Here is a 27243-nt window from a genome sequence, read left to right as displayed (position 1 = left end):
AATGCAGCCTTATAGAGAATAAGAGACTTATTTTAAAAACATTTTACATCTTTTACAGCAACATTTGACTGATCCCAAGCTATTGAACAGTAGTGTACATACATACATAAAACTGAAAAATAATCAAATTTCGCAAAAGTTGTCTAGTTTTGGTTTAAAATTATAAACCGATGTATACATTGTTGAATTTTCTGGTTGTCAAACTTTGAAGCTCTACTATATTTGACTACTTATATACTTATATTTGTATATCTACTTATATTTTTTATATCTACTTATATCTACTTTACCCATTACATAGGAAGCAACTCTATGCAACTCTAGAGCTCAGTATTATGCATGTACCATGTAATTTTTACACATGAGTAATAACAGATTAGCTTGTACAAATTGTAAACATTTTTTTCATGAGCACTATTAACGATACACAAAAAGTAATGTGATTTTCGTATTCAGCGTGAAACTTCATAAAGAAACATTGCAAATAAAAGCTTTTTTTATGTACAAATCTGTTTCTCATTGTAATTAATATATTATTTTAACCAGATACTGTTTGAAGAACAGACTGTGCTTGGTTTACATGTAATCTGGATTACACAATCAGATTCCAAAAATTAAGTACTTGTAACTAGACTATTACTTATTAAAATGCTCCTAATCAGATTACAGTTATTTTTTATGGATTACATGATTACAAATTATTTACACAATGACAGTAAATTATTAATAATTTATTATTAATATTATCTCATCTCCTTTATTATTATTATTTTTTCTCTTTTTAAATTTATTTTGTTCATCTGATGCAGAGATTCATAAACTTTTTCAGTCATACTTTGACCTAAAATATTTACTTGAAGTCCCCCTGAGATTTATAGTAGAAGTTAATATTTTAATAGTTTAATAACACATTTGTGTGTTCTCTGATGTTGGTTAATGGTCATACATTTTATTTCTCCATTTAAATCTGTCAGAAATGTCAAAGGTTATCTAAAAGCAATCCAACGGTAGTCAGAATACATTACTTAACACTGTTACTCTGATAAGAGTGCCAATCATCTATGTAAACTGCGTACCATATTCCTGGGGGAAGTCACATTTGCTAAACGAATCGGCTGTTCAGAAGACTGCTTCCTCTGTTACCACAGCGACCGGTAAGCAAAGGCATCTCGTGTTTCATGGCATTGTTCAATTACGTTATTTCACTGGGAACATTGTGCTCACTTATGGAAAAACATGACACCTGTGTAATGTAGCAGTGAGTTTCCTGTCATAGCGCCTCATACTGATGTATGCTCAATGTTACTCAAGACTTTTAGCGGCTAAAAATCACAGTCTTGTTGCTTTAGCTCTGTGCCACAGATGATTCAGAGTGTTCAGTGTTGTCAAAGTCTCTGGGCAACTGAATGTATCTTGCATGGTAGATGCCGAACATTATTTATAGTGTTTATACAGAGTACTGATAGATCCATCAGCCCAGCTGATATTTAGTTTTGATTTAGATTTTGAGATTTACAGAAGCAATCAAGGCAGAATAAAAGGTCTATTTCGAAATCAAGCAATGGCCTTGCACTTTTTCTGTATTTGTATATTTTTTTTTGTGAATTTTGTGTGAGTATTTAGCAATTTTAGTTTCTGCTGTATAGATATCAATATTTCTATAGGACAATAAATATTTGTCGGTCAATCACTAATATAGACCACATTTTTGCTATTTTATCAGTATACTATCACATGTTTTGTTCTCAGTGGGTACATTACAAGTTGTAGTCTGTTACTGATTACAAATTACATGTTGAAAATCATAGTCAGTAATGTAATCAAGATGAGTTATTTTAACCTAGAACAATTGAAATAAAAGCCATTTACTTCATATTTTTACATCTGATGCTTACATCATATTGTAAATTCTACCCCACCATGATTTTAGATTACTTAAAGGTCAAGTGTTTCACTTCTGCAGAACTAGAAGTACCAAACAAACACTCCAACCTGTCAAAATTGCCATGTAAAGCAAACAATACGATTAGGCTGTTATGGGATCTCCTATGTCAGCCACAAACCATTTAATCGGCTTCTGTCAAACATCATTCTATAAGCATGTAGAACTTCTGGTCCCTCGAGTTGGCTGGCAATGAAACTGACCATATGAGTCAATGTAATGCCTTCAACATTAATGTTGTAGCCTCTCAATTGTCAGACACTCATATAGAAGTGCTCAATTACTTGATCTTGACTTTTTTTTAACATTACATTAAAAGGTTAAAAAAAAGTCAAGATCAAGAAAATTGTGTTCACAAAAAAACAAAAGCAAAAATAAATAAATAAAAAATAAAACATCTGAGCCACTTTATATCAATTATTTTATGAAATTGCCAACAAATTTAATTTGGACAATGACATTAAGAACCAAGTACACTGGGAAAAATATATTGCAAAATATTGTATTACTTATCACAAATATTTGGCCAATTAAACTGTATGCTTTCAGAGTTCATTTTTGGGTGGACAAAAGTAATTTTTTGCTATTTCCCGTATCTCATGTGCAGTAATAAGAAATAATAATAATAATAATAATAATAATGAATTAATTAAAACAAAAGACAGTAATAAAAATAAAAGGTAATAATAATAATATTATTAATAAGTAATAATATTAATAATAAGTAATAATAATCTGTATATGTTAACTTCTAGAGCAATGAGAACAGAGAGCTGAAATAATCAGAACGATAAAATTCTAGAACGATGAAAGAATCAGAATTGGCCATTGAAAAAACACTGCCATTGTCTTATTTGACACAATTGTACTGGTATTTGATTAGCTAATTTGTCCTATTGGAATCCTTTATCAAACAGAGTCCATAGCATAATTTCATCAATCTGGGCTTTGTCGCTGCATATGCTATTAAAGAGAAGCTGCTCTCAGTGGTGAGTCATAGTTTACAAAGTGGAATTCTGGCTGCATTCCAGTCCTTTTTGTGAAACTAGCGTACTGGGTTCTAGTGTGAGTGGTGAGCTCTGTGCCAGTTCTATTGTTCTGTAGCGAGGAAGGATGAGGGTAATGTTGTCCATAGCCCTGATTCCACACAAAAGAACTGGCTTCTTTCTCAGGCCCACAGACATGGGCTCCTGGTAGGATATCTTTCAGGGTGAAATGAAGGTGGCTTTGCTTTAGACGTCTTGTGCCTTTTTGGGCCAAGTGTGTCTACATATAGTGAGAGAGTCATCAGGTAAAAGCGGAATTTTATTCAGATTTAAAATGACATTCTGCTTGGATATATACAGTATATAATATATATACAGGTATATCCTAATATATATAAACCTGTGATCACACACAGGTTTCGCACACACATAGCATATTGTTCAACAATACACAATATAGCACTATATAAACGCATCATTCATTCATTCCTTCATTCATTCATTCATTTATTAAACACTGTTTATCACTTGAAGACATCTCTTAAAGAACACCCTTATCCAAAAAATACCTCATCTTGAAACAAGACAAACCTACTTGTTTTCAGAAAATATCTCTTGAATTAAGTTTTTTTTTTTTTACTTAATCCAAAAACATTTTTGTTCTTTTTTGAATGTAGCCTAATTTATTCAACCACAAATAGAAATAGAATATAAAAAATATAAATAAACGTTACACTTTATTTTAAGGTGTCCTTGTTACAGTGTAATTATACATTTAAGTACTGAGTAATATTAATTAACTACATGTACTTACTATATGGTTAGGGTTAGGATTAAGGTTTGGCTTAGGGTTACTTGCTTGTAATTATGCACAATTAAATGTTATTACAATAGTAAGTACATGTAATGTGTAACAAGGACACCTTAAAATAAAGTGTTACCGAAACAGAATATTAAATAGAATATAAAATAGAAATATAAGAACACTTTCTGAGAAAAAAAATCAGAATTGTGAGATATAAACTCAGAATTGCAAAGTTTTTTCTCAGACTTTTGACTATTTTTCTCAGAATTCTGAGTTTACATCTCAGAATCGTGAAATAAAAAATTGCAATTACTATTTTTAAGAAAAGAAAAGCAGTTTGCAGAGGTATAAGAAAAATAAAAGTAAATCAAAACCTATTTTTCTGATTTTATTTTATTTTCCGTTTAAATATTTTTATTAGAAAATAAAAGTTGCGATATAAGAAATGTGTGACCAGTATATAATCAGAAAGCCTATTGTTTAAAAAAAAAAAAAAGATGGCTGCTAAGTAACATCCACTCTGGACAAACTTGCACTCATTCAGTGTCAATGTGTCTATCAGAAAGACTGATGGCAGAGAGGAAAAAATAAAATAAAATACTGGCATTATTGGTCACTGTGATTAATCATAACTGAAGTTACTCATGCCGCTCACCAGAGACGTGATAGTGATAGATGGGTCAAGAGATGAGGTATCGTTCTGTGACAGCTTTGCTGATGAGGAACTACGTTTACCGACACCAGGAGTTTTCCAACTGAGACTCAGTATAAACACACTAGTGGGAGTCTGGAAAGGTGATTGTCACTGGGGTTAATAATAACTGCTCAGTGAAGAGAAGCCATCTTCTCTGCACAGACCTCATAAAGGAAAGAGAGAAGGTGAAAGGTAGGATTACTAGCTGAAAATTATGACTGGATCAAGCCATATCCCTGTCTTTGTACCTCATTATCTTGGAAATAAGTGCTGAATCCAGTCAGAGACAAAATAAACACAAGGCTACTCGTAGAAAAATTAATAGGAGAAAGTGTCTGATTAAATATGGCAGCTGTAAGAATAAAAGAGCTACAGTACATACTATATTGAAATAAGTCTCTTATGCTCACAAAGGCTGCATTTATTTGATCAAAAATACAGTAAAAACTGTAACATTGTCAAATGTTATTACAATTTAAGATATCAATTTCCACAAAAAATATTAAGCAGCAAAACCTGTTGTTTACATCGATAATAATAAAACAATTTGTCTTGAGCACCAAATCGGTATATTAAAATTATTTCTAAATTTTGGGTGTTAGATGCCTAACATTGGCTCGGTCTTTCATCCAAAGGAAAAATTATCTGCAACAGTGAAGAAATGTGTACTTTTATTTGTGTAAATCTGCTAGTAGAAATAGATGAGTGGAGGTGATCATCTGAGTGGCATTAGATGATATGTATAGTGTATGTGCCTCCAGTGTTACGGCCTGCGTGTTCCTGCGTTGCCCCCATGTTTAAGACTAACTTGACTACTGCTTAGCAACAATGTTTTAAAAACAAACAGACTAATGGAAATGATCCCAAAACCTGTTATCAAGCCCCAGTTTTCACACACTTAAAGCCAATTCTGCTTGGCCCCATCACTCGCCATGTCCTCCTGAGTGCTAAGAGCTTTCAGTCTCAGCTTTCCAAAACACCTTGTCCTCAGACAGACAGACAGGACTCATCCAACCAATCAGCACAAAAGCAAAAGATGAGGGTCTGACTGACCAAGGGGTACTTCAACCTCAGGGAGTATTTAAGAAGGCTTCAGGGAGCACTGGGAAAGATTTCAAATTTGATTGGTTAATTCTATGAAATAAATTATTAATAAAAAAAATGTGTGTCTGCGTGTTCTTCACTTGTTTCAATAAAAATAGTAATGACAGGCTAATGCTAAATGACAGCCAATATAATATGACATTTCCGTATTGATGTCGAAAAAGGGGTTCAAATAATGTTAAGAAACACTGGAAACATTTAGTCATTGAGATTTACTGGAATTTCTCTTTCTGCCCTACAACTAAATGGCATTAGGAAGGATTTGAGAAAGCAAATGAGTCATTTTGGTATGCAGAACCTTTAAAATCTCTGTTTTAAATAAATACATAAAACAAAAAAGACTTTTCGAAATATGTTCTGGCTAATCTCAGGCACTTACATTTAATTATAGCATATTTACATGATGGCAAGAAAATTAAGAAAATGGAAAAAGTTGGTCATTGCTCAGTGAGTGATTGACATAGCTTACATGAGGATACAAACTGAAGTTCATTTCACATCTATTTAAATGTTGATTTCTGTAATGCGAGCTGTTAGCATTCCCATTCATCTCAATTTTAGTTGTTCGGTTAGGGCAGAGGTATGTTATTAGAAATAGGCAATCTTTGCACAAAGAAAGTTTTGGATCTATAAATGCCATATGACCACCATTATAGAGCACCAGTAAACGGACAACATGACCCTAATCAGTAGTTAGTATCCTGAGCTGCGACAAAGACAATTTTTTTTTTAGAGCTGCACAAAAAAGTATGACATCTATGTCTTTATGTTGTATACCTTGCCAAAAAAGGGGTTAATTCAAAATAACTGGGACAATTTCCTCAGTCGTCTCAATGGCAATAAGTGTCCCAATTTACCTGAATATATTTTTGTCAGAATTCATGGCTAATTTTGAATGGTTGGCAATGCAGAAAAATGCTTTTTAGAAGCAAAAGGTGTATTTACAGCATCTAGCAAAAGGGGCTAACAGGGCCATGCTAACCTACAAAGCTTTGGCCACTTGGTTTGTCCTAATCGCTAGCCCGTGACTGGCGAGCCAAGTTTCTTAACACAGAATAGAAAAACTTGATGTGTCAGAATGGGTGGTCAAGCATTCAACTTTTGTCTGCCTGATGTTGGCAAATCACAAAGCAAAATACTGTGCAAACATTTTTTATTTTTGAACTCGAATGACATTTTGAGTTCTGAAAGTCGTGACCCCTTTATTTGATGCAGACATACCAAGTGTGACCTGCTACTCAAATAACTGTGTTAAAAGGTTAAAGCTGTATTAAATAAATACTATTGGATGGACACGATTCTGTCCTACGGGCCCTTAAAGTTGATGTGATCCACCAGAGATGTAAAAATCTCTCTGTTGGCCCTTGTAAATGCCTGGGGCAGGAGATGGGAAGTGAGAAATGTCAGAATAGCTTCAGAGAGAAAGTACAGGTCCTTTCGCAAATGGCGTAACACAAATCACGGCGCTGCCGAGCAGAAGGGAAAGCACTTTTCTCCACCTCATCATCAGCCTTGGAATCCTGCTCTTTTCCAGATGGCCTAGCAGACAGCACGAAGCCTGCTTCCGCCAGCACCTCCAGCTGTCCACCTCTGTTGTGGGGGGAACAGGAATCACGCAGTTGCTCACAGGAGACTAATCCGTAGCTTGACGGAACACTCCGTCCATTCCATAGCAAACAACTTAATTGTTTTATTATGAATGGAAGAGGGTCCCATGTCACTCTAGATCTCTCAATCGTCAGGGTGTTGATGTGGAGCATTGTCAGCTGGCGCCATGCAGGGATGGGGACTGCACGCTCCGTCCAAATGAGTTTGAGGTCCGCACAAAGGTTTCCAGGAGTCAAGGGTTCCACTCAGACACAGCATACGTTCTTTCCTATATATATATGTATATAAGTCTTTCAACTTCTTTGGCTGTAAATGGAAAATGAAGAAAAAGAAAATAACAAGCTTCACATAACCAACCACATTAATATGCTATCCAGACAAAAGAATGCAAGCTCAATTTATTACCTCGCAGTTTTAATTCATCGACACGCAGGAATTTGCACAAAACATGCAAATTAAAAGGACTTGGCTCGGTGTGAGCGCTCTCGTTTTGAACACATTGCGGTTGCAACTTAATTTCCTGAGGGGTGCAAAAAAAGACATTGTAATTTCTGAGCTGTCACGAGCACTCGAGTCTAAATGGGGCACTTCACATATTACTGTATGTGGTCTTTTTTTTTTTATCTGTTATACATGCAAACTCACAGTGCCTCAAGAAAAGTTCAAGCGTTTCATAAACACAATGGAGCCCAATTACAAAGAGGGGTGAGGTGCAGATGGGGTCCGAGAGCGGTGACCCTGCGTGTCCACTGGTGTGGAAGAAATCCGCTCAATGCTACCCAAAACAGTTGAGGTCTGCCGCTTTGTGTCTGTAAAATATTTCTTACATTTAGTATGATCTATGATTTCCTTTAATATACACATCAAATAAAGTCATTACATTTATGCATGATTAATGCTGGGGAAATGCTAACTTTATTTCTGAACGCCCAAAGTGCCTAAAGTGTACATGCAATGTTTGCAATGTTTATTAAGTACACTTTTCTTGACCCATCCACACCCTAGCCACAATGAAAGCATGCAAACTGCATTTTTTATTAAATTAAACTAAATTAAATATAATGAAATGTGAAATGTATAATGAAAAGCCCACATATGTATGAATCTTCAATTTCTCTTAATTGTTCTTGTTTGCATTGAAGTCAGTCATATGATGCTTTGCAATGATTTGTATCGTGAAAAGCGCTGTACAAATAAACTTGAATTGAATATGATGCACAAAACCAATAGCGTTTGATATCAATGTCTCAAAAGGGACCATTTTTTTAACTGACTGCAACTGTGAACGGTTTTTGAGATTGACTTATGAGAACAAAATATAAATAATCAAAGTTAAATTTCCTCTCACAAAGTTATCGTACAACTTCAGAAAAGAATAAAGTACAGCTCAGGAATAATATGGAATACTTGTATGGTGATTTTTTATTTTTTTTTGGCTTGGCATTTAAATTAATCTTCCTGGAAAAGTTATTACAGTATAAGGACATTTTATAAATGGTAATTAAAATTACATCATTTTTTTTTTTTTTTCAGTTTGAAACTCTATCTGATGTATCTGTAGCAGTTTTTGAAATGCTCATGACAGATGTCACAACCTTGGCTTAACTTTTTTTACCTCTGATTTGCATAAACTTTAGCAAATGCCCGAAATCGGAGGCAAATCGGTGCTCGTTCACGCGAGTGACAATCAATAAGTGTGAATTATCAAAGAAGCGATCTGAGGGAATCGCCGACACGTCGCCGACGCCCGCAAAATATTTGGCATGCTAAATATCTGGAGCTGTCGGCGATTCACAATCACGCTGTGTGCAATGATTTCTGACTGAAAACTACATCGGCGCTTCCTATTGTGAAGTCATGCAGTGTGAACCCCCTGTCGCCGATCCATCGTGCATTGTGAACACAGCAGCAACTGAATGCTATCCCAGATAGTCAAGCAGTGTGAAAACTACGGCGATCCGACGAGTTTGAAAATCGTGCCGAGTTCACACTGCACGATTTTAGCCCGATTTTTCACTCGCCGACAGGTTTTGCGAAATCGCCGACAAATGCCTGACATCGGAGGCAAATCGGTGCTCGTTCACGCGAGTGACAATCACGCAGTGTGAATTATCAAAGACGCGATCTGAGGGAATCGCTGACACGTCGCCGACGCCCGCAAAATATTTGGCATGCTATAATATCTGGAGCTGTCGGCGATTCACAATCACGCTGTGTGAAATGATTTCTGACTGAAAACTACATTGGCGATGACCTACAGCCAATGAGAGACAAGATACCGGGCAGATGGAAGTTCGGGGAGGAGTTATAGACCAGAATATCAGTATTTTAATAGATATATGAACAATTATATCATACAGAAACAAGCGCCTACATTTGCTTGACCAGCCACAACATCAGCATAACAGTTACTGCTAAATTATTTACCTCCAACTCTCTTTGCAGAACACCCAATCCCTGTTCCCTGCATCTCCCTCCTGCATAATCTGTTTTTCTTTTTCTCCTTGTAGCTGGAAATCTGCTCACAGACTATTTGCGGGCTGTATATATATTTAAAATAATTCCAGTCTCGCTCGAGAACGAGTCTGACGCATGCGGGTTCTCGCGTTATTTCCTTATCACTTCTTGCGTGTGTTTTGTTGTGAAACGTAGTTTGCGGACCAGACAGAGCTGTCGGCGATTCTTCCTATTGTGAAGTCATGCAGTGTGAACCCCCCTGTCGCCGATCCATCGTGCAATGTGAACACAGCAGCAACTGAATGCTACCCCAGATAGTCACGCAGTGTGAAAACAACGGCGATCCGACAGGTTTGAAAATCATGCAGTGTGAACTCGGCATTACTCTGCTATCAATCCCACAATCCCCCATGCCAGTCTGCCACTCAACTCTCTTAGAGAACGATGGACAAGGCCGCTCATGCATCCCTTTGCATCAATGGACACGTAGGGTAAGATAACAGAAATGACAGAAATCGCCTAATCAGTTCTACAAGAAAGAGTATGACATGATTAAATGCAGGATTTCAGAGCTGAAGAAGATCTGATGAGCCAACTGTTATAAAATAAAAGCTGTCAAACTAGTTGCCTCCATGTCCAGTTACTATATGTTACGGGGGTCTCGTCTGCATGTGTTTCCAATCAAACCTTTTAAAGAAGATCACTGTACATTTACCACATTTAAATGTGAAGATTTCAGACCATTTAGTATCTCAAATACAGCAATAAGTATATGCCTGTCATGATAATTACACTAAAGCATCCTTTTCTGGGGTTAAGAGTGCACCATCTCATTTAGATCCCTGGAACGTGATTCTGAGTGATGGCAGTAGGCTGGATCGTGAGCCAAGCATCTTAAAGACAAGCTCAATCCTTCCATCCAGTAAATGGGCAAAGGTCCCAGCCAAAACAGCTGCTGTTGGATGCCTCATTTGGAGGTTAAATAATTGGCTCCAGGTGTTCAGTCTCTATGTGGAATCCAAATCTTTTAACAGTCCACATTATTCATGAGAATTACACTTCAAAAACCACACTTACATCTTATCTCGGGGTCAGGGAAATAAAAAAATTGAGGTGTCACTGTAAAGACAACAGTCCTATCGTGTCAAACAAAGTGTGAGTGAGAATAAAACAGTTACTATGAGTAACTGTAGTTATTCATAATTTACAGAAGGAAGTCAAGCTGTGCCTTTCTCCGATTTACGGACTGTACAAAATTTAGCTAACTAATATTAAAGCTATTTAAAGGAGCTATTTAATTTTTATTTTTTTTTAATATACAACTATCCTAAGAAATGACAACTTCAGAACAGTATTTATCTGGAACAAAAAACAATGAGAATTTCAAATAGGGTAATAGCATTTGATATACACAGATGCATTTAAAGTTTAAACTAATAAAAGTTCTGCACAAGAATCAATGAATCGTTTTTTTTAACCGTTTCAACAAATCAATACACATTTCCCAAAGCTACATAAAAGGGAAAAGAAAAAAAAAAAACAACAACAAGAGAGACAGATAATTTGGTTATTGTCTTGGCTGCAAATCTGTGTTTGCAATAGCATTTCTGTTTTGTCATGCTACACCACTACTTGTTGAATAGCGTAACTTGTTACTTGAAAATGTACACTTCGCTACTGTCATGCTATTGAAAAAACACTGCTTAAACTGTTTTGCTGGTCTCCCAGCTGGGGCAAGCTGCTGTTTAGCTAGTCGACCAGCTGGACTTGACAGCTGAAAAGTCGCTAAAACCCTTCTAAAACCAGCCCGGATAGGCTGGAAGACCATCAAATTAGCTTAGTGTCACTACATTTAGTAAGTTGCATTATGCATAAAACACATCTAAAACATTCATGCCAATTAAGTACTTGATCTCTTTGTGCTGCATAAGTGCGTGCCAGTATGTGCGTTTGTTGCACTGGCTGTGTAGAGGTTTCTGGGTGTTAAAGGGTGTTGTGTGGGTCTCTCTGCATGTGAAGACAGGTTAAGCACTTTTGAGGGCTCATGGCATAAAAGGGGTTGGACAGGTTAATGAGAAAAGTTCAACAAAAGTCCAACCTCAAAGATTGGATCATCAGCGAGTGCACAAAAGGACTGAGAATTCACAAAGAGCACGGAGAGGTAGGAAGTTCAATAGTTCAGTCGTCTTAGCTTGGCATGCCACCTTCATTTTGAACTCCCAGAACTTCTTCACGTGGGCCCCATTTACCTCGTTTTAATCAGCCTAAGTGTGGAATCATCTGTAGGGAATACTTAATGAGCTACTTCAAAAGAGCTGTCTTCCTCACATCTTACTTAGTGAATAACTCAAGCAGATCAGCGCCGAGAGGGACATCCGTACGGACAGTCGCTAACAGCATGGAACGTGAGATAATATCGGTTATCAAAGCCAGGCGATGAGTGTGAAATCAATTCGCTCACCTGTGACCTCCTTCTCCTGAGGGCTATTGTCACTCTTGGGGCGAGTAAGAGTGGCTGCGCTGCAGGGTAAAACCCTTTTATGGCTCAAAATAATGAGATTGCAGTGAATCTTTCTGTTATGTCGCTCTCCCTTCTTCGCCGTGTCATTTCCCTGACAAGCTGATCGAATCACGGCCTTTTTTCCCCCCTCGCTCCCTCCTCCTCTCCCTGAAGATGTTTGCCCAAGATGTGCTTCATGCATATATTTGACTCACCACAGAGGGAGATAAATACACCATTTAGCTATGAAAATATAACTGAGGAATCTCACAAATACTTCCCCAGGAGCTGGAGGAGGCATTGCCACGTCGTGGGGCCGACTCACTCTGCTGCACTGCAGGGTAAAACCCTTTTATGGCACAGAATAATGAGATCGCAGTGAATCTTTCTGTGTTACGTCGCTCTCCCTTCTTCGCCATGTCGTTTCCCTGACAAGCTGATCGAATCACGGCCTTTTTTTCCCCCTGTTTCCCTGACAAGCTGATCGAATCATGGCCTTTTTTTCCCCCTCCCTCCCTCCTTCTCCTTCTCTCCCTGGAGATGTTTACTCAAGATTTGTTTCATGCATATATTTGACTCACCACAGAGGGAGATAAATACACCATTTAGCTATGAAAATATAACTGAGGAATCTCACAAATACTTCCCCAGGAGCTGGAGGAGGCATTGCCACGTCGTGGGGCCGACTCACTCTGGTTTGTCGGTCAGGGTCTGGACCTCCTCCAAGGCAGCCATGGGTGATGTCCAACTTCATGCCCTGAGGTTGTTGCTGCGCCTGACCGAGCTCTACATATCTCTTGGTTAAGGATGGGTACGGCTGATCAATTACAGTGAATATAAAAATGAGGGATTGGAGCGGCCTGCTAAAATCATTTGAGAAAGCACGAAAATGACCCCCCAAAGGTCGCTTCCCTGCCAGGTCTCTGTGACCCGACTTGCCTCATGCTGTGAACCTTGGAGCTGTCTGCACTTATCAAGAGGACATGTTTGCGAGCAATAGCATAACTTTTTATTATAACATTCTTCGAACTAGCCTAATGCTTTGGGATGCATTACAGAATTGAAGAGCCATAATATTAACAATCCCAGCTCGCTGGACTGATGGAGCAAAAGGCAGAGAGACAGAAATAAAAAACTATTTCAAATGCTCTGGTATGAGGTTGGAAGGCCAGTTGGATTTGTGTATCATATTGGTCATGCTAAAGACAGCAGCTGCAAAATTACAGTAGTGTGCTCTCACCACAACTGACTGTGCTACACAGAAACAATTAATCAGAGGTTAACCCGACGAACCTCACGGAGGATCTTTAATTTGTTGTACTTAAACTCCCCTGAAAAAAGACCAAGCACAGCACAGCTTTTTCTAAAAGTATGTTTACAGCATAACCGTGCCAATGAATTTCTCGAGATATTCTGGAGAGTGTGTACGTAAAAATCTCTCTGCGTTTCCAACTTTAAATAGCAATGTGAACATTTAGGTTGGAGCTGGGAAAAAAACACACACCCATCTTTACCTTATATTTAGTTTACATTTCTACTGAAAACAAGCAGAGCTTGAACCAGGCTAAGCTGCTTTGCTGGTCTCCCTGCCTATCCTACTGACTGGTTTATGAGGTGTTTTGGCCACTTTCATCTGGTCAGGTTGGGAGACTCGTTCAAACCAGCTTGAAAACAACTGGACTTGCCTTGACTGCTAAGACTGCTAAATTTCTTACAGGTTGCTACAACAGTTGTCAGATTTGTCATGTAAACTCAAAATCTTGTGGCTGTTTGAAGTCCATGTTTAGCAACTTGTTAGTATCCTAAGAACACTGCATTTTTTGACAAAAACAATACTTTTTCAAATTTGGCCTGCACCTCTCCTGCAGTCTTCAAATGTTGATAAGATCACCTTGATAATGACAATGAAATAGTCTTCATGGAAAGAACACTAAGACCATGTGTCCACCAAAGCATTTTTAGCCAGCTGAAAATGCCAGGTGCTCTTTTGAAAATACCTAGTTGTGGTGTGCTTGAGAGCACTCTGGCTAGACCCATGGTGAACTAAACGTTCCTCCAAGCATTATTTTTCATATTAATATTGTTGTAGTCATTTACAGTTATTCATTTGGCAGACGCTTTGGTAACACTTTATTTTGATGGTCCCTTTTGAACATTCTGCTGACAATAAATAATGTTGCACCTACATGTCTACTAGCTCACATTACAGTATTAGAAAACTTTCTGCTGCTAACTCTTTATTGTGATGGTTTCCCAACAGACATTCTACTGACTATAAGTAACTTTGCATGTACATATCAACTTATTCTAACCCTAATAGTCTACTAATACTCTACTAATACTCTGAGGAGAGTTAGTAGACATGCAGGTACAACGTTACTTATAGTCAACAGAATGTGTTAAAGGGACCATCAAAATAAAGTAAAACCGACGCTTTTATCCAAAGTGACTTACAGTTGAGGAATACAAGTAATGTATCATAAGACGGAAATAAACACGAGAAGTGCCCGTTATACAAGGTTTCAGTCTTCGTTCAAAATATTAAAAGCTAGGACAGGAAGGGATAAAAGATAATAATAGAATAGAAAAGGTGAAGTCATAGTAAATGTAGTACTTAGTATTTAGTACTACTTAGTATTTAGTATTTAGTATACATAGTCCAGATATGTCATTCGGTACAGACATGGGTGCTGGGAAAACAGCTATATTGATTTCTCCATGGTTAGGTTAGTCCATATTTGACCCAAAGTTGGGTTGAAACAACACAGCATTTTTTAGAGTGCACCTTTGGGAAAAAAACGCTTTGGTGGACACATGGCCTAAGCCTAGTATAAGCTCTTCTGATTTTCTGTACAGTACATCTCCAACACTTACAAAAGTTTGGTCTCTTTCAGTATTAAAATGTTTACGATAGTACAAAAATTAGGGATTCGTATGCAAAATTCATATCGACATTTTATGGACGCGAAATGTATACCAAATATTAAAATTTCAAGTATTTGATGCTATGTTCTTCAGTTCTGCAAACCAATTCACAATTGCTACAAAGATTACCTAGTTTAGCTTTATGGTCAGGATGACTGCAGGACTTCCAGGTGCATCACATGCTAGTGGATGAGTTTGCGTTTGGATGAATAGGATTGCGAATAGATATTTTGCTAACCAGTTTTTGCTAACCATCTCCTTGGTTGCATTACCCCAAAGAGCTGCCAAAAAAAAAAAAGCTTCACTTCCTGTTCGACTTGATATTTCTTTGGCACCTTGCCGTAAGGGTCCCTGAGCAGGTTGGTGACCGCACCTCCTAGTGGTAAAAAAAACATATTTTTTCCTCCCCTGACACAATTCACAATCAGGTGCTTTTTTTTTTTCTCCTTCTTCTTTTCAAGTATGACATCACCTCCTTTCCCAGGGCTTTCTTTCACTTCTAGTGGGGGACACACTGAACAGCAGATAGAGTGTCCGCTCAACATAAACTCAGGACTGGAACAAAAAAATATCAGCTCAAATGTTCCTTTTTAGTTGTGGCTTGGTGATTTGCCATTGCAACAACAAGTTGTAAATCTGTGGCATTACTGCATTTTTCCCCTCATCCTATTGAAAATGAAACCTTCAAGCGAGTCATAGTACATGGGCTCATACCTTGACTTGGCAACAGCACCAATGATCTAGAGCCATTTTCTTTTTCTGCTTGCTTTTCAGCTTCCCACCTTTTTAGATTTGTTTTTCTTTTGGCCATAATCACTGAGGCGATGATTACTATGCAGTTCTTTTGTATGACTATATTTGAGATTTATGAAGCATAGTGCGGCATTATGTTTCACCTCATCTTTACACAGTGTACAAGATGGGCCATAACCTCTCTTTTTGGTTTGGATTTTGGATAACAATGGCCCAGAAGTTTATGCACTCCAAGTTTTGACTGTGTAGGTGTGTTGCATCTGTTGTCAGTTGAAACTGATCACTGATTCTTAATTTGAAATTAAAATATCTTTCCTCTTCATATTTCATTGGAAATCAACAGCAGCAGTATACCAAACACATGCAGATACAAGGGCTATCCAGTGGTGCTGTAATGTAAATGTAAACTTAACCAATAAGTAGCCCACAAAGGCTTTCATGTTAAAGTTACGGTCACGCTAGACATAAAAACATGCAAATTACCGCAGACTCCTGGGCAACAGGATATGATGACATGCTCACAGGCTTCTGTTTTTAATAGAGAAATACAAATAACAACTAACAATAAACTCAATGAACTAAAATTATTTCTACTATAATGGAAATGTCAACATCTGACTCTAAACACTTAAAAATGGAAAAAGTTGCATACGTTTCAAGAGGAGTCATTGTGTAGATTAATTTCAATAAATGCAATTTAATGGACTGAAGTCAAACTCTTTATCTCAAAATATCATGAAAATATGCTTCCTTACTACACGACCCCTTTAAAAATGTGAAATGGAATAATTGATCAGTTTTGGATTGATCAGTTGAATTAGTGCAGCAAGCATTAAATGATGAAGCATTGGGTATTAATGCAGTTTAATGAATATACCATGCGACTAATTAACACTCGGTTTCGGCACAGGAAACTGTTGGCGGTGGTTGACAATGACACTTTCCTGATTATCGTCATCATGCAGTCAACTGGGGTACCATCTGTTCAACCGTGTTGAGTTACATTACAGCTTCATGAAGGAATTACACTACCGCTGCATTTCCAGCTTTCCTTTGACTTAACGTTTTGCCTGACTCACAACGGTTATGTAATCATGAGACAATTACAGGTATAAACAAGACTTTTCCGTTTCACTGAAGATATGAGGTCATGTCAGAGTGTGAGAGAAATTAAATATAATCAGCTCATTATCTCAATAAATTATGAGCTTTTAAAGGTGTAAAACCCATCTGCTGTGGTTTCCAGCCAAGCCTGACTTATTTCATAACTATTTTTACAGTATGTAGTTCTTTACAGTAACTTGAATTAAACAGGTCAGATTAGTTTTGCTTTGGAAGTAAGCAAAACACCTTATCTTCGCTGTAAATCCTTTCAGGGTACTTTCAGTATTAGAATTAAAAGGGTTTTAAAAAAATCAGGAAGAAAGAAATAAAATCCAGTCCTCAACTAAAGGCTTAGCATAATCCTTCTGATGTTTTTATTCTCACTTCTGTCAGCCCTCCGGTTCAGTGCAAGAGCACTTTTTCTCACTGCATAATAGAGCGCAACAGTAAACGGTCACTTTATAAGCAGCCTTGGTTCCTGAAGTATTTTTCCCCATTCAAAGGTATTCCTAGAAATGCTTTAGTAAATGAACTAGCCTAACTAGATCTAAGATGAATCACAATAATGTAATCTTTGGTTTGAATAAAAAAGTATATGAAAACCTAAAATGAGATACAAGGTACAAGGTAACAGGCAAAAGTCTACTGTGTACTTGAATTCTTTTAATGAATGTATGAACTACATGGTACTCATCCCATGAGCATTGCGAGCAACATTAAAACCATAAATGGTGATACAGTCTGAAACTTTTAGTTATTGATAAGTTATTGTTTAACTTCAAGAACTATAAGTTATTGATTATCATTGATCAAATATACAAATAAAAATGGAAGATTGTTTCCGCCACTGAATAAAAATAACTGACTTTTTCTCTGAATTGTGAGATAAAAGCTTGTAATTGCATGTTATAAAGTCAGAATTGTGAGACATAAATTCTCAATTGTAAAAAATAATAATAATAAAAATAAAATGAAAAAATGAAAAAAAAAAAAAAAAAATCCCCAGATTTGGACTTTATAATTCGCAATTGCGAATTTATATCTTACAATTCTGAGAAAATATGTCAGAATTGCAAGAAAAAAGTCATTCAAGACAAACTCGCAATTGAGAGAAAAAGTCATAATTGTGAGGAAAATAGTCAGAATTGTGAGTTTATATCTCGCAATTCCGACTTTATTTCTCACAATTGCACGTTTATATTCTGCAATTCTGAGAGAAACATGTTAAACACTCAATTATGGCATCTACATTGTAAAAAAATGATTTTTCAAAGTTGTAAATAAAACAAAGATTATTGGATTGATGATTGTTTCACTCTCTTTCTACTTACAAAAATCACCAAATTCAACACCAGATGGATTTCAGTGTACAAAAACATGAATCTTGGAGCTCATGGTTGGTGTATCTTGAAAGGTTTATATAATAACACTAAAAAACAATTTCTTTATGGAGAAAATAACCAGGATTTTTACTTTCCTACTGCTGCATCCTTTTGTGCCTTTGTTGCTCTAAAAGCCACTCTTAAATAAACTCAAATCCAACATACAGTTCTTCTGCATTGGAGAAACCACAGAAACATTAATATATTGTACAAAGACATGCTGTGTAAGAATAATGCATATAGTATTGCTCTATGTGTACTGTATAACTCAGTTCTCTTCAGGAACGAGGGGAAATGGAGAACTTTGATTGTATTCCGAACCCTGCAGGTACAGCAGCTTTTTCTTTGCAAGTACAAAAAGAGGTTTGAAGTAATCCTAGACCTACCCTTTAGCCACCTACCATTTAGATTTAAAAAATGCCATCACACCTCTGTAACTAATCCGGTTGCAAACTTCAAATGACCCTTTGCAAAGATCAAGCTATCTATGCATAACGCACACCCTGAACTGAATATCTGATTCAGGGTCACGTTTGGTTGGCTGTGAATGATGAGCCCTTCCAAAACCTATGTGGTTGAGGTTAAATAGGCCAAATGCAAAGTCAGTCCTTGATGTATGAATGCTATAATCAGTTTCTAATGCCCTATTTCCAGTGATAATTGGGACGACGTCTTGCAAGCAAAGCATAATGTGATAAAGAAGAAGAAGAAGCAGTTGAACTTATACGCATGGAAAGGGTACGCATGTAAGGCCGTGGAAGATAGTTAGCAGATAAGGAAATGTGAAGGGAAAGATTGGCACCAGCACTGGAGACATATTTACATAGATTAGGGCAGAATGTGTCTCGGCCATGTTCACTGGACGAGACAGAAGCAGACGGATTACATCACAGCTGTCTGACTAACAGTGCGGTTAAGGTTAGGTTCTTGCGTGAAATATGAGTCAGAGAATTTAAGAAGGAGATAATCTCCAAGGCACAGTGTTTGTGTTATTAAAAGCCCTCGTGTAGGGCAGACCACTTATGGCCAGTGAACGGTGATGTATGCAATGTTTGCAATAGTCAAACACTTTCTCCTATGCCATTTTAATATGCAGAGACAACTTTAAGTAAACCATCCCTGAGCTGATTTCCTTGAAAAATGTAAACACTGTGGTTTCGATGTGTTCTCAAACATGGGTTGGTTTGTTTGAATGGCCCAACAGAATTGAATTGACAAAATTGAATTGACTCAACCCAGAGCAGGCGCAGCACTGATGAGTGGGCGGGCTGAGGAAACGAAAGGGGGTGATGACGTAGCACAAAAAATAAATAAATAAATAAAAACATGTGTGGCCCATTCACATATTCGTTGGACCGTAAACAAACCTGCCCGCTACTATTAGAATACTGGGTTCATACAGATAGTGTTTTGGTCGCGAGACAGGTCAGTGGAAGATTTTTTTTTTTTTTAAGCGCAAGGTCTAGAGACGTGTTTTTAGAAGCTGAATTTCTTTTAACTTGAGCGCCGTGTTTTAGAATGATGTATTATGTATTATGCGCGAGAAGCTGCTATAAAGACCTGAGACGAGAGCGCAGCATTCAAACACAAATTCAAAGACGTCCGTAGCGCATTTACTTTGAAATACAATGGAAAAGTACCGCAGTGGAATGAAAAATGCGTTCTGAGTGAATGACCCTATGCCAAAAGGTAGCAAATACAGATGGCAGAGTATTGATTAAAACAAAATCACATAGGCAACAAATTCGAAAATCTGACATCCAGGAAATAATCTGTTTTAGGCAGCAGTTTTACCACAAATACAGACAAGTGATACCACCACAACCACCAGAAATACTTAATTGTGCTTGCTTTACAATGAAACACCGATTCCCTGACATAACACATTCATTGCGACCCATTTAACAGATGCATCCTTTTAAGTTAGAACAACTTGAACAGCAACAAACAATAACAATACAGCAAAATAATCAACTAACAACAACCATCTAGCCCTCTATTAAACATTAAAAAATAATTTCATCATACCTTTAGTTTACTCAGTAGTGCTGCATTCTTAGTGGTGTTGCTCTCTTCTCTGTTATGTGTAGTTGTGTGTTGTTTTCGGCTGGACTGTGTTGGGGGCATGATGTCATACAGTAGAGTGGAGCTTTTGCATATAAGGGACAGTATGATTGAATGTGAGCCCAAATTACATTTCTACTCAGAGGACTTTGCCATCAGGCCTGTGGATATTGTTAGCACAGATGCTAGCGCTCCCTGTTTTCGGAGCTCCACGTGGGCGGAAAAGAGGCAGAAGAGCCGGTGCTTTGGTTCGGTTTAGGAAACGGAAACATCGAACACCATTGCCGAGTATTTTACTCTCCAACGTCCGCTCGCTTGCCAACAAACAGGATGAACTGACTCTTTTGCTAAGCAACAGGAGAGACATGGCTAATTGTTCCGTGTTATGCTTCACCGAGACCTGGTTGAATGAGAGTGTCCCGGATTTCGCATTACATCAGCGGGGATTCTACTTATTCCGAGCGGATCGTACTTCAAGTTCATTGAAGAGTAAAGGAGGAGGCGTAAAGGAGGAGGCGTGTGTTTTTATGTGAATCAGCGGTGGTGCACGGATACAAAGGCAATTTCAACGGTATGATCTACCGACCTGGAACTATTAACCATCAAGTGCAGACCTTTTCATCTGCCTAGAGACTTTACTTCTGTTATTCTGGTTGCTGTGTATATTCCACCTCGAGCAGCAGCTAATGAGGCAGCTCAACAGTTGGCTGCCCATATAATGCGGTTGGAAATCTCATATCCAGATTCAACAATATTGTTTCTTGGGGACTTTAATCATGTTGATATGAGGAAGATCATGCCCAGATTCAAACAGCAGATCAAAGTGATGACTAGGTTGGATAAGATCTTAAACCAATGTTATTGTGTGTTTCCTAATGCTTTTCGTTCATTGAAGAGTAAAGGAGGAGGCGTGTGTTTTTATGTGAATCAGTGGTGGTGCACGGATACAAAGGTAATTTCAACGGTATCTTCTACCAACCTGGAACTAATCATAAATAAAATCTATTTTCACACTCATCTTGAGTGAGGGGGCGGCACCGGCCCTGACTCAACCAATGGCACAAGTTTGGGACTTCCTGATTGTCCCAGCAAAGGATATAAATTTTAATTCTGTCATCATTTTCTCACTCCCAAGTTGTCTATGTTATTTAAAACCTCTATGATTTTCAATATTTTATAAAGCACATTTTAAACAAATGAACTCATGATGTGAATTGATATGTCACTGCTCATTTGCATAAAGTTGAAAATGAACAACTTCAACTTGACTAGGTTATATTTACAGTGGGGAAAATATTTATTTGATCCCCTGCTGATTTTGTAAGTTTGCCCAAGAAATGAAGGGTCTGTAATTTTTATGGTAGGTTTATTTTAATGTATAGAGACAGAATACCAACCAAAAAATCCAGAAAAAAACACATTATATAAAGGTTAGAAATTGATTCGCATTTCAGTGAGTAAAATACGTATTTAATCCCAAAGCAAAACATGACTTAGTAGTTGGTGCTACTATATAGTGATATTCTCAATGTTACTCAGAAGACAGGATACAGGTTTAACTCATTCGAAATACTTCTACTTAATGTTACACTGTCAGATATGCAAAAGAAATCTATCGACGTTTTGGTCACCAGGTTTGCACACATCTCAGGAGGAATTTTGATCCACTCCTCTTTACAGATCCTCTCTAAATCCTTAAGGTTTCTTGGCTGTCATTTGGCAACTCGAAGTTTCAGCTCCCTCCACAGATTTTCTATAGGATTGAGGTCTGGAGACTGGCTAGGCCACTCCAATGGTCCCGTCCATTTTGCCCCTCAATGCGGTGAAGTCGTCCTGTACACTTAGCAGAAAAACAGCCCCAAAGCATAATGTTTCCACCTCCGTGCTTGACTGTCGGGATGGTGTTCATAGTCAGCATTTCTCTCCCTCCAAACATGGCGAGTCGAAGCCAAAGAGCTAAATTTTGGTCTCATCTGACCACAGCACATTCTCCCAAGTCTTCTCTGAATCATTTAGATGTTCATTGGCAAACTTTAAAAGGGCCTGTACATGTGCCTTCTTGAGCAGGGGGACTTTGCGGGCACTGCAGGATTTCAGTCCATTGCGTCGTAGTGTGTTACCAATGGTTTGCTTGGTGACTGTGGTCCCAACGGCCTTAAGATCATTAACAAGCTCTTCCCGTGTAGTTCTGGATGGAACCCATTGTAATGATTAACATTTTCATAAGTAACTGTAATTTAATTAGAATTTTTTTCTCAGTAACTGTAACAGATTACAGTTATTTTGTAATTAAATTACATAACTCTGTTACATGTAACTTAGTTACTCCCCAATCCGACAGCTCATACAGGAACAAATACTAGCCAACAACAGCACAAAAACTCTGTAAGTTACATCAGTCTTTTGTTCCTTACCAATGCTGTTTGAAATTTAGAACAGAAGCTCAAAGTCAGCAGTGCCTCAGGCTGAACCCACACTTCCTACTACAGAGGTCAATGTGACTTTGCACCCAAATTGGAGTACGAGATGATGTTAGGCCAACACTACCATCATCCACTGTATGATGTCACGAATAGAGGAGGCAACCAGCTGCCAGTGACAACACAGCATTATTGTAAAAACGTTAGCAGTACCACAATCTTGCAGCTTGGAGGCTGGTAATAAATACTAAAGTCCCACGAGACATCCTCAGACTCTCACACGGTTTTTAATTTACTTTCCACCTCATTAAGAGTACAAACAATAATAATAATATTCAACTCACTTCTCCAGTACTTTGTTGACATCATTGTTAGGCAATTCAGTGTAGAGTTAAACAACACATAATTGAAATAAGCTGTTCATGAGCAAAAAGCCAAACATTGGAAAATATCTCAGGATTTAATTTGATCAGAATTTATTTCTCCGGTTTTGCAACATCAGCTGCATGTGTACAATTTGAATTCACTTAAACGCAAATGCAGAGAATGTGCACAAACACAGAACAGTTATTTAGTTTTTTTTTTTTTTTAACAAACAGCAAAGTGATATGAACAAACTTCAATTTGGCAATGTGCTAAAAAGACATAAATGATACTTCAAATCATGCGGCTTTTTAAGTTGTGCCGCTAGTTTTCAAAGAGATCAGTCTTAGGTTTAATCCTTGTGCTGTGCTGAAAAGCCTTCACCCAATTTGGTGTTCCTGGTAAAAAATGACCTGCCTTTTAAAAATTGATTGTAAATATCTCATTATGCTATATTATCAAATCTTGGATTCAATCTTTTTGCCAAGTTGTTTTCTTTCAATTAGCACAGGTTTTGTATGTCTTTTTTGGGACTGACTGGTCGTAGGCCTCATTGATCTGAGCTGATGCACCTCAGTTTTTGAGTGAAATAAGTATTATTTGTTGATAATTTTGGTAATGTTGACTGAAAAACTAGATGAATAAACTCAACGAGGCCTACAATCAATCAGTTTCAAAAAGAAAAACAAAACCTGTGCTAATCGACAGAAAATAAGTTGATAAAAAGACTGAATCTAATATTTGGTAATAATTTAACATGATGAGAGATTTACAAGCAATTTTTATAAGCTGGTAATTTTTGACCTGGAAAAATCCAGTAAAAAAAAACATTTACATTGAAGGAGGGAATGGTGCCATATATGAATCAGAATATATAAAAACTTAAGGACGGGCTCTTTTGAATTAGGCCATAAACCACCTAGCAAACACCCTAGCAACACTAGAAATTGCATAGAAACACACTAAAAACCACAAATAATACATTACAAACCACATAGCAACGCCCTGGCAACCAAACACAACATAGATTTTATTTTTGTGTTGAATGTTGAATATCAGTATGTTTGTTTTTTATGTGAGCATCCCGTATATGTAATACTCCACAAGCTTCATGATTACAAGAGCCTTTACTTTGAGTTGTGCACTATATAAACAATGCAACCGCATTTTCTGTATCAAAGTGCTGTTAACATTGATAATATATATTTATCATTGGCCAAGCACTTGAGCTTGGGTTCAGTCCCAGTTATTCTGGGGAAAGCCATACGCCGCAGCAGTAAAGTATCCATCTGCCATTAGGATCCCAGCTCAGTAAATCAATACAGGATGTTGGTGGGTAAAAACCCTCGGCACTTAATTGCACGATACATTTTATTTTTATCTGAGTATATTGTATGGGGTATATTTAACTACACATTGAGTTGATTTTAGATTAATTCATTTTGTGATGAGCAAACTGCGGCTATGAACTCTGTCCAAGAAAAGGAGGAGAACCATGGGAATAATTGCATGTATGCTGTAATTGAGAAAATGAATAACAACTTGTGGATTCCACAGCCTCTTGGAAGCAGTCGTGCTTATACAAGGCGAAGCATGTAGTTCACTTTAGTTTGCATGCTAATAAGCTCTGACAATCTTGCACAAAAATTTAACGTACAGATTATATTAAGCATGTGTGGCCACATTTACGATGAATTCGCTTAGAATTATTGGATTAAGGGATTATTGATGCTGTAAACATTGTGTTAAAAGTTTTAAACAGAAACATCAGGCTTAAGCGATGGTCGGTCAGATGGTTGACGTGGTTCAAACTACAAAAGGAAAAGAACAAGGTTTATATACAGGCTACAAGAGAAAATATAGCAGAAACTGGAACAAGAGTGGTATAGATGCAGGTGGAGAGGGTTTTTCAGAGCAAGACGTGTCTAAGCAGGTCTTATCTGGCTCCACACAATTTCATGGTTGTTTGAAACAAGTGGGCCATGTTCTGCTCAATCATTGGGATTTCTGTTCAAAAACATTTCCACAATGTGCTGAGAACTTTGGGAGAAAACCCAAACTTTAAGTACTAAAAAACCCCACAAAATAAAATGCGTTAGAATGAACCAAACCTAATTATTTTCCTGTGCTTATTAAAATTTGTCATAACAACACAGAATCACATTGCAATATACAAACCTAATATTGAAGCAATTTCTGTTGCTTTCTGACCGAATTCTGACTTTGTCACGCTCAAAAAAATAGAAAAATATTACTTTTGCTGCTTGCTTAAAATACTTAGCTAATGCAATGAATTCTTGAATATGTTGTCACGTGAGTGAAATGTACTTGATTTAACCTAGGGCTACTTGAAAAAAGTGTCAAATTTCATTTTAATTCAATGTTAACATCTAATTTCTAACCACTGTCCGCACTTACAAACATGTAAGTTGGTACCAATCACTTTCCAAAAATGTGAACATTTCTAACTATATTCCTTTATGACTTTAATTAATCCTGACTCTTGGACAACACACTCCCAAGTGTCTTCTTTCAGAAGAGACCACAATTGTGCCTGCAGTACAAAGCGTTCGTGAGCTGCAACCATTTCAGTTTGGGTATGTCATTTCTTGGGTTGGAGTTCAAAAGAGGATTCAGACAAACAGATTGAACAATTGTGATGTTACTGGTTGTTAATGGATCCCAGAATAGCACTATAATGGTACTGAACTGCCATCAGTGTTGGGGACTAACTAACTAACAGTAGAGATGCTTTTATTTCATTTGGACATTCTCCTGCTGAGAAATAGCTGATAAAATGGAAGATATTTTTTTTATATCTGTCTTATTTTACATTCAATATCTCAGGAAAGAAATAAGGTAGGAGGAAAATTATTTTTTGATGATGTTCCCCAGCATGTTAGCTGTATTTGTTTAAAATGTTGTGGTGATAGCATAAAGTATCCAAAAGTTACAGTATTTTGTAACAAAACAGGCCTTTTTGAACTCTCTAAGCTTTCAAATGATATCCATTTTTTGTTGATCAAGGCAGTGGTTTGAAAGATTAGTAATATTTTTGCGGAGGGGGGGCATCCCGCCCGCGGTACACTCCGGTTTAAAGGGACTGCTCAGCGCTCGTTAAGAGTTGATCATAATAATTACATTCATTAAAAAGCTGAGATTCTAAGCTTTAAAATGATACCTATTTTCTGTTATTCCATTCAGGGGTTGCTTAGTAATTTGATTAGGAATGTTTTCGTGCGGGAGGTGTCCCCTCGGGCTTAAGGGGTTAAACAAGAACATTTGAAGTAAAAAGACTGAAATAATATTTTCTTGTAAAAATGTGGTCCAATAATCTTTGTTGTATTTACAAAAAAAATTAATAATAATTTCCAAATGATAATCGATCGACACATTCATTTTAGTGCACTCTTGCCCTTACTATATAATGTATACTATACTATAGTGTAGTTAGCTATTGAGCAATGCGAAAACTGCTGATAATACTGAGGGACCTTATATATGAATGCTTAGATAGGTGTCGTATTTCCATAGGTAGATGGGGATCAGTTGAGAGTCAGCTGATATGAGCTTGACTAACGTGACCTGCCAGAACTAATGCTACGCTTGATTTTTTTATGATTTATTTATTGTTTGTTTGTCTTCTGTAAACTACCCTGCACTGTCAGAAAAAAAAATGTGTAAAAATTGGACCTTGTCACTGGGGCAATACCCTCAAAGGGACACCTTTGTAGCTTCTTTATCCCTAAAGGGTGCATATTAATACCTTAGAGTATGTACATTTGTACTCATGTGGTTCTATTATGAACCCTTCAGGGTTATAGAAGGTGTAAAGATGTCTCTTTGTACTGCCCCAGAGACAAGCTGTTGTAGCATTTTTGTCTTCTCTGAGATTGTGTAAAATAATTATTACTCAATGGGAAGAGTAAAAATGCTGAAATTATTTTTGAGCAAGATGTGAAAAGGGTACATTCTAAAAAATGCTGGGTTGTTTCAACCCAACTTTGGGTCAAATATGGACTAACCCAACGTTGGGGTAAAAATGTAATTAAAAAAATTAACCCAACAGCTGGGTTAGTCCATATTTGACCCAAAGTTGGGTTGAAACAACCCAGCATTTTTTAGAATGTACCCTT

The 27243-nt window shown here is 37.2% G+C and overlaps 1 long non-coding RNA gene across 1 annotated transcript in view; it reads right to left on the bottom strand.

Moving 5' to 3' along the window:
* Positions 1 to 6693: 6693 nt before the first annotated feature.
* LOC107739735 (uncharacterized) overlaps positions 6694 to 27243 on the bottom strand; it is a 71927-nt gene continuing 51377 nt past the window's right edge. The window contains exons 2-3 of the long non-coding RNA XR_001640026.1: positions 7545 to 7659; positions 6694 to 7445 (exon numbers count right to left, since the gene is read on the bottom strand). This is a non-coding gene — a long non-coding RNA (uncharacterized LOC107739735). The remainder of the gene's footprint in view (positions 7446 to 7544; positions 7660 to 27243) is intronic.

The sequence above is a fragment of the Sinocyclocheilus rhinocerous genome, unplaced genomic scaffold (genome assembly GCF_001515625.1).
Source record: "Sinocyclocheilus rhinocerous isolate Xijiao unplaced genomic scaffold, SAMN03320098_v1.1 scaffold1482, whole genome shotgun sequence".
Classification (NCBI taxonomy): Eukaryota; Metazoa; Chordata; class Actinopteri; order Cypriniformes; family Cyprinidae; genus Sinocyclocheilus; species Sinocyclocheilus rhinocerous.
Note: the sequence above shows the minus strand (reverse complement) of the source record. Positions and strands in the feature narration are given on the sequence as shown.